A 13,653-nucleotide genomic window follows, 5' to 3' on the forward strand; every position below is an offset into this window, starting at 1 on the left:
ATTGAGTAAAAACAAACAACAACAAAAAAAACAGCTAATGGAATACTATCAGTCATTTGTAAACAAAGGAAAAAAAAAAATCAACACACACATCCAGAATCCAGCATGTAGATGGTTTAGGGCTGATTGTGTACCTTGCTGGACAATATTAAGCATTATATATTATCGAAAAGGCAATATTGACATGAAAAACAGTTCCTTTTCATAGAATCATTTTGACAAAAAGTAAAATGTGAAATAATATTAAAATCAAACTTTACCCTGAAATGGTTCACTGGTTGCTATGATTACTATTTCTTGCCCTATGCCCATTCATGATTACATCCCCCAAGCAATAAAAACCACTGAAGGCATTTGGAAATTCTCTTCAATGTCGTGCCTAAAAAAGGTTCCTCATACAACTGCTTACTGGAGTATATTCTATGTTTGAAAATGATGTGGGAATAAAACCTGTCACATCTGCCATTTCTGCTAAGTCCACTAAACCTACGCCTGCTCAGGGAAACTAAGAAGATGGTACCGTACTCTACTGGGAGGTGGGGAAAGGAAAAGCTAAGTGCTGCATGGATTAAGATCTACTACAAATGAGTTAACCGAGTCACGATTCTTCCTGTAAGTAAAACACATGCATCTTTACAGATCTACAAATCTCAAATTAATTTTGTCTGCATTGCTGAAACCAGACCAGATAACTTCAAAGAAGTCTTTGGTTCTTACAGAATACCTTAGGATTGTCACATATTGTTCTGTATGACAGCTGTACTTGTGACTGGCTGAATTAATAGTCACCAGCACAAAACTACTCCAGGGAAAGTCTCGCTTAGTCACACATGCCATGTCCTGCAGTATACAGTGACAACATCACTAACTATCACTGTACTTGGTGTCACAAAAATTCTTCCTTTGCTTCATCCCACCATAGCTAATTGTTTTTATATATCCACCTCGGCAGCACTGGGTACAGTAAACAAGAATGAAACAGTCCTAAATGCTGTTGGATTAGATCCTTGCTCTATTTTCCCTACTCCTCTGAGCCAGAAATCCCATCTCCACCAAAAAAAAAAAAAATCAACAACCCACAAGAGTTTGACAGGATAAACAGGAGATCTCTGGCGTTATAAAGCCAAATTGTCCCATTCACCGAGCAAGGCAAATTTTAAGACTGAACAATAAAAACAAACCTTCTTCAGAAAAGCAACTAAGAGGAGATATAGAGGGGATGAGACTCAATACAGTTATATAAATATGAACCCATCATAACTGAAAATATTTTGGAAGCCACCAGTGGTTTCCCTAGCAAAATATGTGAAAGCAAGCACATTGCCTATGTGCTAGCTTTAAGTAAACTCAACAGTTTGCACCACAATTAAAAAGAAAGCCTTCAACTTCAGTACAATAAACGACTGCACAAGAAGTCAATGAAATATTAAGAGTGCTGAAAAGCAAAGCAACACATTTTGCAAAGTTAAGAACTGAGTAGTATTTTGTCAATTAGATGCTCCTACGTTCTTAAAAAGTCTAATACATAAGGTCTCCTTAGCTGCTGATCAAGATGGTTTGCCTTCGGAATATATCTAATCTTACGGAGCATATGGCAGCTGGATATACATGTACAACAACCCGTAAAACATTATTTTACATTATCTCTACTGCCCATGTGCTTCAGGTCATCACTCTGAACAGACAAAAACAACAACAAAAGATCTGTTTCTGTTATCATGTTTCAGCAATTAAAAAAAAAAAAAAAAAAGAAACAGCTAAAAATACTTCTGAGTGCTGCCCAGAATAACAAGACACTTTACTCATTTGTGAGCACGTGGTGTTGACTTCCAAACTTTTTAGATGCTTCGAATGGTGTGGAACACACAGGTGGTCCGCTCACATTCGAGCGTTTTGTCTCTTAAGGAAATCAAACCAAATAATGAAGCAAGACACATTTTTTGGATTCGTATACAGTGAGCCATCCACAACTCCAAGTACTCAACTTGAATCCTCCACAATTACGGAGAAAAAAACAAACCACACACACACAAAAAGAACTAGCTTGAAACAGACGGCATTCTTTTCCGTCTGCCCCATCTACCCTAGAAAATACAACTATTTTTGTCAACTGGCACCTCTTCCAAGCGTATCAAGCTTGGACTAAGAACATCTGCTCTGTTAAAGCAGTATCCTCTGCACAGCAGCGTCCAAAGGTCCTCACTAGGCTGTTTTTTTGACAAGGTCCTGGCCTTGACTTTCATGACTTGGCAAGCCTTCAAGTCACTGCTGAGACACAGCTAGCTGCTGGGAAAAAAATAAAATGAAATAAAAAAGCCTTTGCTGTGCTAGCCTATACTCAAGTAGTTGTTTCTGGAACACACATTGCTGACCGATTCCATCACGTTCCTTAACAGTGGGAAAATAACTTTTCTCTGGACAAGAGGATAACAACGTTTGGGTAATTTAGGCCAATAACGGCTGGGATTTTAATTGCACTAATTAAAATTATCTTCTCCAGACACGCTTGTGGCTTCTGCCTGTAACCGTTCAGTGTCTCAGCCCACAGAGCAGCACACCGCTCCACCTAGTACCACGGCCTATCGCAGAGGAGAGGTGGAATCTGAAAAGGTCAAAATGACAACTAACGATATAAAAAAAAAAAAGTGGATTTTAAAGATTTTTTTTCCTGAAAGCTGCAGTTCAAGTAATTTAGTGCCGTCTATACTACATCAGCAAAGCTTTTGCAGGCCACTGCTAACAGCCGGAAGAGAGCCACAAGTTCTGCTCAGCGAACGATCCCTTTCGTCCAGCGGCTTGCGCTGCCCCACACTATTGTAAAAGCCACTGTGTAGGCCCCGGTCTTCTCTTGGCGAATTTTGCAGGCATTCGCTGTTCTGGAGAGAGACAATTCTGGGCATCCACAGCCTGCCCACCGCAAAGAACGGGTGCAACCAAGGTCACCAGAAAGCAAGCGGCTCCTTCCGTGGGCTGTGCCTCAGGGCCGAGGGCCTGCCATCATCCACCCCTGCTCACTGGAAGAGGTGGATGTGGCAGCAGCAAAGCTGATATCGCAGAGACGCCTCCTGCTCGCTCCTCCCCTGTGATGGGAAAAGGATCAGATCTGTGAAGCCAGCGCGGTGGTCGCTGATGAGCTCTGCCACCGCTCCCAGCCCACAGCAAGGGAAGAAGGATTTGCCCATCCCTTCCTCCCCACCCGGACCTCTTCCCAACATCAGGCGGAGTGCTTCGGCACACGGCTTTAGTTCAGGCAACCCTGCAAGGCCATCCGTCTTCTTGCCAGCACAGCAAGGCAGGGCTCGGGACTTTCACGCAGCGGAAATGAGATGAGGCTGCAACGGTCGAGTCAGCCCCGACTCTGAAATCACTTCAAAGCAAAGCAAGGAATTATTTCTGCAAGGAATCACTTCTACAGAAAGACGCTGTGCCTGGCCGAAATGCACTAGAGAAAACAGCCACAAAAACAAACGGACTCCCAGACGGCTAAAAACAAGGCTGTGGTCTGAATTAAGAAACCCTGACTTGTGGTGTCTGTACTTCACCACCACCTACTTACTGCTCCTCTCTGCTCCATCTTTGCCATTTAGGGGAGACAGCGGTTCTGCTCGGCCGAATGCAATCCGTAAAATTCTTGGCAGTAGCACCTTGGCTGCATCACGTCCTGCTATGCTCCTACAAACCTGAAGCAGTCGTGGAGGAGAGAGAGAACATCTGATCACGCCCTCGCACCTTTACTCCATCAGTGGTACACGCGGTGTTCCTTGGGGAATTTTTAACGAGGAGAAGTAGATAAATGAAGTCAGAATTGAAACATTAAATTGTGAGGTACTGAGAGACGCAGATGTATCAGAGTTAGGTTAGCATCACACCGACGGGAAGCGGTGAAATACAACATGAAAAAAGTACCAAAAATCAATAAAGCTTGGAAAAAAAAAATCCAAAACATACTCTATATAGATACGTAAGCTGCAAAGTAACGAATATAAGAGGGACCACAGACTAACAGGGAGAATAAACCTGCCAGCAGTTCACAATTTAACCTGCCTGAAAACAAGCTCAATGTAAGTCTGGGCTGCCTACATACGATATGTCAGGTCACAGGGAAAGGGGGAGAGCGAAGGAATACAACAGCAACTTTAAATAGCTCTGGCATAAACCCAGCTGGAAAAACACGTTCAGTCCTGGGCATCATACCACCAGAAAGTCACGGAAATAGTAGAACATGTTCAAAGAAGAGCAAGCCTAATATTAGGAAGCTAAGAAAAACTGATTTATGAATAGAGAGCTAAACGCCATGGACACAGGCTGAAGAGACACAGAAGAAACCTGCAAATACTTTGTTTCCCAGGCTGAGAATACATATAGGACCAGGACTGGTGGAATGAAATTTGGAGTAAGAGTATCAGGAGAATACAGAATGAATGAAATTTGGCATAAGAGTGTCAGGAGAATAAAGAATAAACTAAAAAGATAGGGAAAAGGAGCTAAAGCATCTCACCAACAGCTGAAAGAAGATGCAAATTTTAAGAGCTACAATGAATAAAATTTAGGAACTAAAGGGCAAGCCCACCCTTACTTAATGACCCATCAGGACAATGGCAGTTAGGCACCAACCTCACAGGCTGAAAAACAAGATTAAAACTCGTTTAAGAAGGAGCTGATTTTACAAAAATACATAGCCAGAGCTGAGCTGCATGGATTTTACACGAGGGCGTTCCAAAGAACAGCCAGCCAGCACGACAGATGCACTAACTGGTATCCCCATTTCCACAAGGCTAATTGGATGGTGGTCATTTGGAGTCTCAAAATTGGCTAAGCAATACAACAGAAAAGGACAATCACCCCCCCTTTTTTGTGTGTGTGCCACTGTAGAATCAGGCGCATCCACGCTGACGTTGCAGAGTCAGTCAGGGCGTTACAAAGCACGCTCATGCTCTCCCCAGACCCTTTGAAGCCCCTTCCCAAACGAAAGCCGTGCTGCAGACAAGACATGACCTGAGTATTAGGGACCTCATGGCCTTGTCCCACAGCGGAGGGCTGTGGGCTGTTTCCTAATCTGAATAGACCACTGCTACGTGACACTGTGACACCGCCACGGTACCAGCCACGGCCTGCAGCGAGCACGGGGGGCCAGCTGCGGCGACGGCCACTGCCTGAGGAGGTTTCGCCCCCCCTACCACCTGCAGGGGTATTAGGCAAAAGCCCCCAAGAGCAAACGAGGCAGCTGAAAGAAGTATCAGCTCGGCGGGCCGGGCAGGATCCCCGCAGGTACCCGCTGCTACATGCGGGAGGAGGGTCTGCCTGTGAAGCGCCAGCACGCGGCCGTCCCCACCGCCCCTCGTCTCGGCCACCTTCAGCTGCCACCGGGCTCACCAGAGCACGGGGCACCCTCTGCCGCCCATCTTCCCACCGACCATTACACATCCCTGGCTTTTAGGTGGTGTTATAAAGTTCCTTCGCGCTCTGCACAACGCCAATATTATTTTTGTCAGAAATCCTTTCCATTTATATTCTGGCAAATGTTACGAACACAAAACACTTCTAGGTGCCACTTAACGTGACGTTAAAAGCAACAGCGCCTGGAATTTTCCACTGATAACAATTGGGTCTTTCCTAAGTATAGAAGCACTTGTTTTATTAAGCGTGCGTTTATCTTCCCATTACATTTCAATTCAAATGTTCTCTACTAAAAAAAAAATAAAAAATCAGAAGATGAAAGGGAGCTTCCAGAAGGAGAACAACCATGATCTCTTTTTTTGTTTTCCTTTTTTTTTCCTTCTTCTTTTTTTTTTTTTGTCTTGAAGCTTTCTGGGAAACAATGAAATGAAGTTAAATAGTTAAATTCCATTTTCTTTGTTTCCTATTCTGACCTGGAAAGCAGCATGACCAAAAAGTGACTACAGTTAATCAAAGGGTAAAACAAAATGCCCGTTGTTTTAAGTGCTGTGCAAATGTAGGGCATACGTTTTTCACTGCAAGATTTTACAGGCTGGATGAATAAGACAGAAATAGATTAGAAAAAAAAAGAATAGTTGGGAAGAAAATTTAAGTCATGAATCCATCGTGAATGGAAACATCCCTGAAAGCACAGTATCTCGGACATTTGCACTCGGACATCCTCAACCAAGTTCTCACCGCTAATAAAAACCTTTTTGTTAAATATACATTGCTGGTATCTACAAATATCAGCTTCTTGAGGGCCTGCGTTAATTGTTCATTCATTACTTATTATTCCTGCTCACTGCTAAAGAAGACTGGATGCAAAAAGTGACCTAGGAAGAAGCAAAAAGGCTTCTATTTTTGCCAGCCTTCAGGCAACTCCACAAGGATGAGCAGAGCTGGCACCAGTCTTGCACAGAAACGGACGGGAGCCCTTTTGTGAGAAGAGGATGATGAATAAGGCGTGTAACTTGGGCAAAGATTAGGGAGAAAAAAAGAATACTTGCTGTGCAGTAACTGGAAAAGAAGATTTAAAAGACCATAAGAAGCAGACAGGATCAGATTCTCTTGACAAGACATGCAAAAAAAGAGAGGTGTCCTCCCCTCAATTTAATGTGAAGCAGGAGTAGGCATTTGGGAAAAACTGATCCTCGGCAAATCCTTCATCAACAGTCCCCATTTGTCAGATGGAAGATCTTTAGGGTGTTAGCCTCCAGACCAGAAAACCGGGCCTCTCTTCTTCTGCACTGTTTGTTTCAGCTTTTCACGTCTTTAAAAGAAACATTAACCATGGATTTAACATTCATCAGATTTAGCAGAGGTTAAACACAAACAAAAAATTCCCACAAAAATAACGCATAAATGCTCAAAATATTTATATGAAAACAAAACCAAGTATTCACACAAACTCACACACACACACACACACAAAACTATTTAAAAATAGCAATCCAGACCTGGTCTCAATGGGCACTTGCACAAAGAAGGGGGTCCAGCCAAATCACTTTCCTTTCAGGTTTGGCAGATGCAGCGCCTGTACCTGTTATGACTGACGGCACACGGGGAAGGAACGATCAGGCAGTGATAACACTGCTTTCTGCTCCCTCTTACGTGGATAAACCTGAACAGTTAAGGAGAAACAACCTCCAAAAAAGCCCTGCAAAACCCACTTCTGTTGTTCTCCAGCTCTCATTACCATGAACAAAATTTTTAAAAAGGAAGAAAGAAATAGAAGAATGTTTTATAAGCAACAGCTTGTGGGGGATTTAGTACAGTCACCTTGGATTTAGTACAGTCACCTTACTGGGGATGAAAAGATAAAAACAAGTTCTCCAAAAAAACAGGCTGGTGCAAAGTTAATAAGGTGTAGGGGTTAGGCACAACGTGAGTCCAGGACTCATTTACTTTTGATGTTGACTACCTTAAAAAGTGTCAGCGGATGTAAAAATTAGAGGCATACTCAGAGTTTCTGCCCCCACTGTAGGAATTCTTGCTTGGAGGAACTGTGTGCGATTCAGCCAGCAAACCAAGCAGGACAGCACGTGGATCTACTGCGAGAAGGTTTCCATTGCTCAGGGGCATCATTCTACCCCCATCACCGTACAGCACACACACACATCATTATGCAACCAGAAATGACTCGTAATTTTGAAAAATCAGCTTAAAAAAAGGCAAGCAACAAAATACACATGGAAACACCATGTGCCTGTTTGTTGTTGGCTTTGTTTTTCCCCCCCAGATGTTAGAAGGAATTACAGAGGCTTTGTGCTTCAGAAAAGTCAGGTCCTGGCATCTCAGAAGTCAGGTATTTGAAGATTCTGGCCTGAAACTCCTGCGCCGCTGACAAACGAAAGAAACGCAGCCAGTTTAACGCAGGATTGTCTATGGAATTTGGAACCACACAAGCACAGAAGGTACTCACATAGTTTGTGCGTGGGATTTTTAAACTGTTTGGCTTCAGTCCAAATTATGAACCTTTTCCACTTGAGTTTATGAGGGGCACTTGAAACGCACTTGTATCCTACCAAAGTAGCAGTATGATGTAAGTGAGCATCTGAACATCCGTGTCAGTGTGTGAAGGTGTTTTCTGTCTTTAGGAGATAAATTCACGGGGAAGGGTGGGGGAAAGCCCTAGAACCTCAGTAGGAGCAGAAATAGAGCAGAGAAAGATCACACTAAAAATAAATAGCACTTCCATCACCAGCAACTAGTACATCCCACTTGTAGGTCCTCAAGGAATCTTAAAAAGAAACTAGCATTCTGAGTCTCATTTTACAGAAAGGACATTGAGATAAAAGCTAAGACAATTTTTTCAAGGCTCACCAAGAAGTACCAAAACACAGCAGATTCTCTATTGTGGAAACCAGATTTTGTAAGTAAAATACTGGTTTTAACTATACAAATAAAGACTATTCCTGCCTAAAAAAAACCCTAACACCCATTGAATGAATTACTTGACTGAATTAAAAAGAAAAACAAGGTCCTATCCATCCTGAACATTATCGAAACCTAAATTGAAGACGAAGTTGCATCTTCTGGTTCAGAGGCTCTGAATACATTTTTCAAAATGCTGAAAACATTGCACTGTTGCACTACACACCAGCCTGAAGCATCTCTCCTGGTGACCTTTTTGTGTCCAATACAGGGAGAATGAAAGGGAAAACAACTCCCACTGTAGAGATGAGACCACTCTGCTACAAGTGGGGCATCTGCAGCAAACCCTTCCTAATATACTAACAGCGCATCACCAACACCAAGCATTTGGAGGGAACTAAAAGCTGGTTCAATAAGAGCTGTTTCAAAGCTGTACGTGCACCTCTTTATCTAGTTCCTCTGTGATTCAGGCTCAAAACAGCTGTCTTACAGTCTTGGAAGAAATCGAAGAAAACGTCCTCAGATCTGGTAATATAGATGGGATTCAAAATCATTGTTTTCCGATTTCTAGTCCACTTTATTTCCATTAAGCTACACTCTACCCCGTAGTCAAACTCAAAAGGTTTTTTTAATTCTTGATGTACTTCTCTGCGCTGTCATTACTAAGGCATTTTAGAGGAATGGAAATCTGCAAAATCCTGCGCGGGTGGGAAGAAGCACCAGGAAGCCCAAGTGCTCTGTGGGGAGCTCAGGAGACCCTCCATACTTCTGCTTCTGTGGTCTCGATTAAATTCTAAATATTTCTCTACTTAATAAATGAAAACATTAAATCACAAAAATAAAACCCATACATACTCCCTGATAACAGGTACCAGCATGATCACAGATATCAGCACTACAGTCACACACTGAAAAAGTCACATTCAATATTTAAGCAGTTGTGTTTTTCAGCTATATAACCCTGGAAGCATATTCAAAGACTATTTGACGGTGAAGTATTCCCCTTTTTTCCTTTCCCTTCCCTTAACAGGGATGTTCATATTCTGTTCACAGTGGTAGCTAAAATATTAAACTAATTAAATTACATGCTATGGCCTTAATCCATACACTTCTTGATCTACACAGGAGTTACTGCAGTCTGAACAATTTCAAATTTAATGTAAATGCTGTGGTTTACTACAAGAATATACCAAACTATAAATACACTCTGGCCTCTTCTTTTAAAAATAGCACCAGAGTAACCCAAAATAACATGGATTAGGCAACTGTATTTTAACTCAGAAAGAGGATTGTCTAGTAGGTGGCAACATTCTTGTTTCAGATCGAACCGCCTTTGTTTAATTTTCATTTCTTAATTTATAGAGGAGCACTGCCTTTTATACCAAATCCCCACAAAGGACTAAATTCATTTTCCATAGAGGCCGCAGGAAGAGGAAAGCAAATAGTTTCTACTGTAAGAAGAGAGTCATAAAACAAGGAAGAAAAGCTCTCTGCATCGTCTTGGTGGCCGGACAGCCAAAAGGACCTGCAGGACTACGCATGACAAAATTTCCACGCTCCAGTGAGTAAGAACAGAATTTCCATCAGGAAGCAGCTGCCCGCAACAAAATACGTAGCCGAAAAATATATTCAAGATGGGGAAAATCTGTTCTTTGAACTCATATGTTGTCTGAACTAGAGGAGTAGGACAATGTTTTTATTTTGGCACACTGTACAATGGAACAAAGAAAAATATGAAGATTTGTTCCCTCAAATTCTAAAGCAGTAAGTTTGGGATCTGAATTTTTGGGTGGTATGAGAGAAACCATAGTAATTACGCTAGTCTTTTAATATATAGCCGCTCTCAAAAAAAAAAAAAAAAAGGATGGGCAGTGGGCAAGGACACCGATGAGGCAGGTGAACACGCAGTTGAGGCCACTGGTCCATGAGCTCCCCCTCCATACTACATGGGGGTGGTTCCTGCAGGATTCCTCACCAGAGGATCCTTCAGCTCCGAAATGCTGCCGGCAAATCCTTCGTTCAGGCAAAGCTCGCGTCCCCGTTCGGACGGCCTGCAGGTGACGACACGCAGCAGCTGAGGCTAAACCCCAGTCGCTTCTCCTCCGTCCTGCAGTTGCTGTTCAAGTGGAGATAATCCAGCAGCACCACTTGGCAACTGGAACATGGTCTTCCAACCTTATCTCTCCTTCATACGCCTTTGTCCCGCCGCTCATCCGTCACTCATAACATGTCAAATGACACAACTAATCTCTGTGCTTCCTAGAACAGTTTATCTCAAAGACACTCAACACAGTTTCTTAGGTATAAGGATCTCAGCGCACCGCCTAAAGCACAGCGTCCAGCTTAACCGACTGCGGACACCGGTAAACACCAGAATACAGCTCTCTCACATGAATTTCACAGAAAGGAAAATTATTCTGCTGCAATGGAGATCACTGAACTTCCTATTCTGTATCACATCGCTATTCTGAAGGCACTTTGCACCACTGCAATTAACTGCTACCATTCAGGTTACTGATTTGACTTTCCTTAGCCTATTTTCACTGATATTCAAGCAAGCAGGTGTTTGAAAGAGCGTGGCTTTTTGTGCTGTCAATGTCTTGTTGCAAAATAAAAATCTCCACGGGTCAAGTCCGCGTTAGCTCTGTTGAATCCAAGGGAAAGAAGAGCTCTCTGCAGGGGTGTGGGAAGAGGAAGGCCATTGTGGATTTTCAGATCAAGAGCCAGGCAAGATTTCTTGTTCCCCTGCTCCTCTGCGAACATTGGGCCAAAGCACCGAAGACAATAAACAGGCACGATACGCTTCAGAGCTCCGTGATCTGCTTTAATGGTCAAAAGTTCATGCCAGTAACACTGACTAAAATGAAAACATTCAAGCTGACCTTTCTGAAAATGTCTTTGGTCAGTAACAGATCAGGCAACTAGTCCTGCCAGAGTCTTCGGCATTCCCCAAATGAGAAATGTTTCAGCCCAAGTTGTAGTTTTCTCTTCATTTATTTTGTACAGGTATTTTAATCGCTTTGCAACGGTATGCTTCACAAGCTGCAGCTTCAGAAACTTCATCCACCTTGTTTATAACGAAGAACAAAACGTGAAGATCAGCCTACTTTAATGACTGTCCAGTGCTCAAGAAAAGTAAATACTTCTCGTCCCAGAGGAGAAGAACATGACGCCAAAGCCTACATTTCTCAGCAGAGCTGCTTCCTACAATGCTAACAAGGGACTGTAAGCCCCGCTTATAGGAGCAGGGAAATCTGCAGTCTCAGAAAGGCAACCTCGTCCCCATGCATCCTGAAAACATCCCTAAGAGACTGTCAGAACCTGACTGAGACTCCAGGTCTGAGTGAGATCACCTAAGTCAGATAAGTGCTAAAGGATGCATCAGGCAAAACAGAAACATTTGGGTCATAAAGCTACCAAATTCAAGCAGGAGAACTCAGAGGTGTGAGCAACGTGAGCATCTCCAAATTGCTTAGGCTATCTCCTTACCTGCTGTAAATCTGGACTGCTGTTCACACCGGCTGAAAACACTACTTTGCCTCTATTTGTAAAAGGAAGGAAAGAAAACATATCCCTTTAAGTAGAACTAGGCCTGCAGTACAAATATAACTGAAGGATAGATTAGCTGGATCCTTTCCCTTACCAGAAAACCTCAAAAAGTGCCTCCTAAGCCACATCTGCGAATGCCTGAATGGCTACCAGCAACTACACATGTTGCAGGAAGCATCTCAGAATCAGGTCAGGAAACACTGGTTTACAAAAGGAAAGTTTTCACTCCTGTGCTCAGCTTTCGTGCCACAACCTGCCCCTTTGTCCCAGCTACACACAGAAACCGGTGTGCATTTCGGGAGCATCCGCTTCTCCCTTCTCTTCACTTTTGGTTATTTGAAAATCAAACGTGAGGCAGCATGATGTTGTAGAGGTGTGATTCAGTATTAGGGACAACTGGAGCAGCCCTAGGAAGGACTGCGGTAACCCGAGTACTCAGACTTACTGCTGGGTTTCTTTGCTTTTATAAATAACGGGGCTTGGGTTATGGTTCGTTTCCATGCAGATTATCAATGGGCCAAACAGTGACATCTCACGATTACACAGGTGGCCAATGTTTTCAAAACCAGCACGTGACAGCAAAAAAAAAAAAGTCTAGGAAATTATTACCAATGTGAACACAAGTCTTATTATTATTTAAATAGAGGAGCTGGTATGCTGCAGTATAACACGTCTCTTCTTGGACATTATCCCAAACATCAACCAGATCTCTAAATAAATTTATGAGAAGAAACATGCCCTGGTGGCAGATCCCTAATCCCACTGGAGAAAGCCCAGATCATCTCCATTTAAGGTCAAGCAAGCAACAGCTGCACATTTTTGCTCCCCAGAACAAAATACAGCAGACCAAAACCTCCGAGGCGGATGGATTCCTTTTTTTAAAGCTTTTCCTTTCCGATGCCCGTGGGCGCTGGGACCCGCTCACCCAGGAGGGAGCCGCAGGGCACAGCGATGCCAGCGCCCACCTCCCATCCCGTGGAGAGAGGTGCCCCAGCAACACCCCTACAGGCCGGCCGCATTCACGGGGGTGTGAGTTTTGCTGTCCTTGGACAAACGGCTGTCCAGTCTCGTTCGATGTACAGTTTTGTATCTGAAACTGGCATGCATGGAAGGTACGCGTTATGTTTCTGATGAGGCACTGCTGTTTTTGTTGGTGCCTTACCTCGCCCGCTTAAGCATCGTTCTTTAAAAAGAAGACCTAGCTGTGGCTGCGGGGGCTTGTTTGTCAACTGCTCGCCAGCACAATGCCCATTCTTTTAGGGCATCTCATCTGAAAAAAAACAACTCCAGAATGATGACTCTGCCCAATTCACTAACACAAAAAGGTGAGAAATTGGGGAAGAGTAACTCCGGAACATTATCACTTTAGGATGACTTGATAAAAGGGAGGAACTGAGATTACAGCTACTGCAGCGCTGGGTGTGAGACCTTAATAAGGAACTACAGATGTGAATTTCAAGTGTAACACTTTCAGTACAAGTTTCATATTACATTTACAAAAAAGCAAACACAGCAACGACAGCCATACTTTTGCTGGATGACAGCAAGTGATAAAAACGTGAAACTTCCCTCGTAAAAAGGCCAAATACACTTGGCTTGACTGTCAGAGATTTATAATGTTAATAATGCCATTATAAGTAAATGGCATAAACCCTTTGCCCTGGTAAGGAACAAGCACTCCTCACTGCGGAGATACTCAATTAACTTTCAATTGAAACAAGTGACCCTGAATTTCCTGGGTCTGGTACTAAAGGATAATAGAAAGCAGTCAGATTTATAATATTAAAACCG

At 43.1% G+C, this 13,653-nt stretch overlaps 1 protein-coding gene across 3 annotated transcripts in view; it reads right to left on the reverse strand.

The window, feature by feature from the left end:
• Positions 1–13,653, reverse strand: part of CEP85L (centrosomal protein 85 like) — a 148,633-nt gene that overhangs the window by 35,078 nt on the left and 99,902 nt on the right. The window lies entirely within an intron of this gene.

This window comes from Cygnus olor, chromosome 3, assembly GCF_009769625.2.
Source record: "Cygnus olor isolate bCygOlo1 chromosome 3, bCygOlo1.pri.v2, whole genome shotgun sequence".
Classification (NCBI taxonomy): Eukaryota; Metazoa; Chordata; class Aves; order Anseriformes; family Anatidae; genus Cygnus; species Cygnus olor.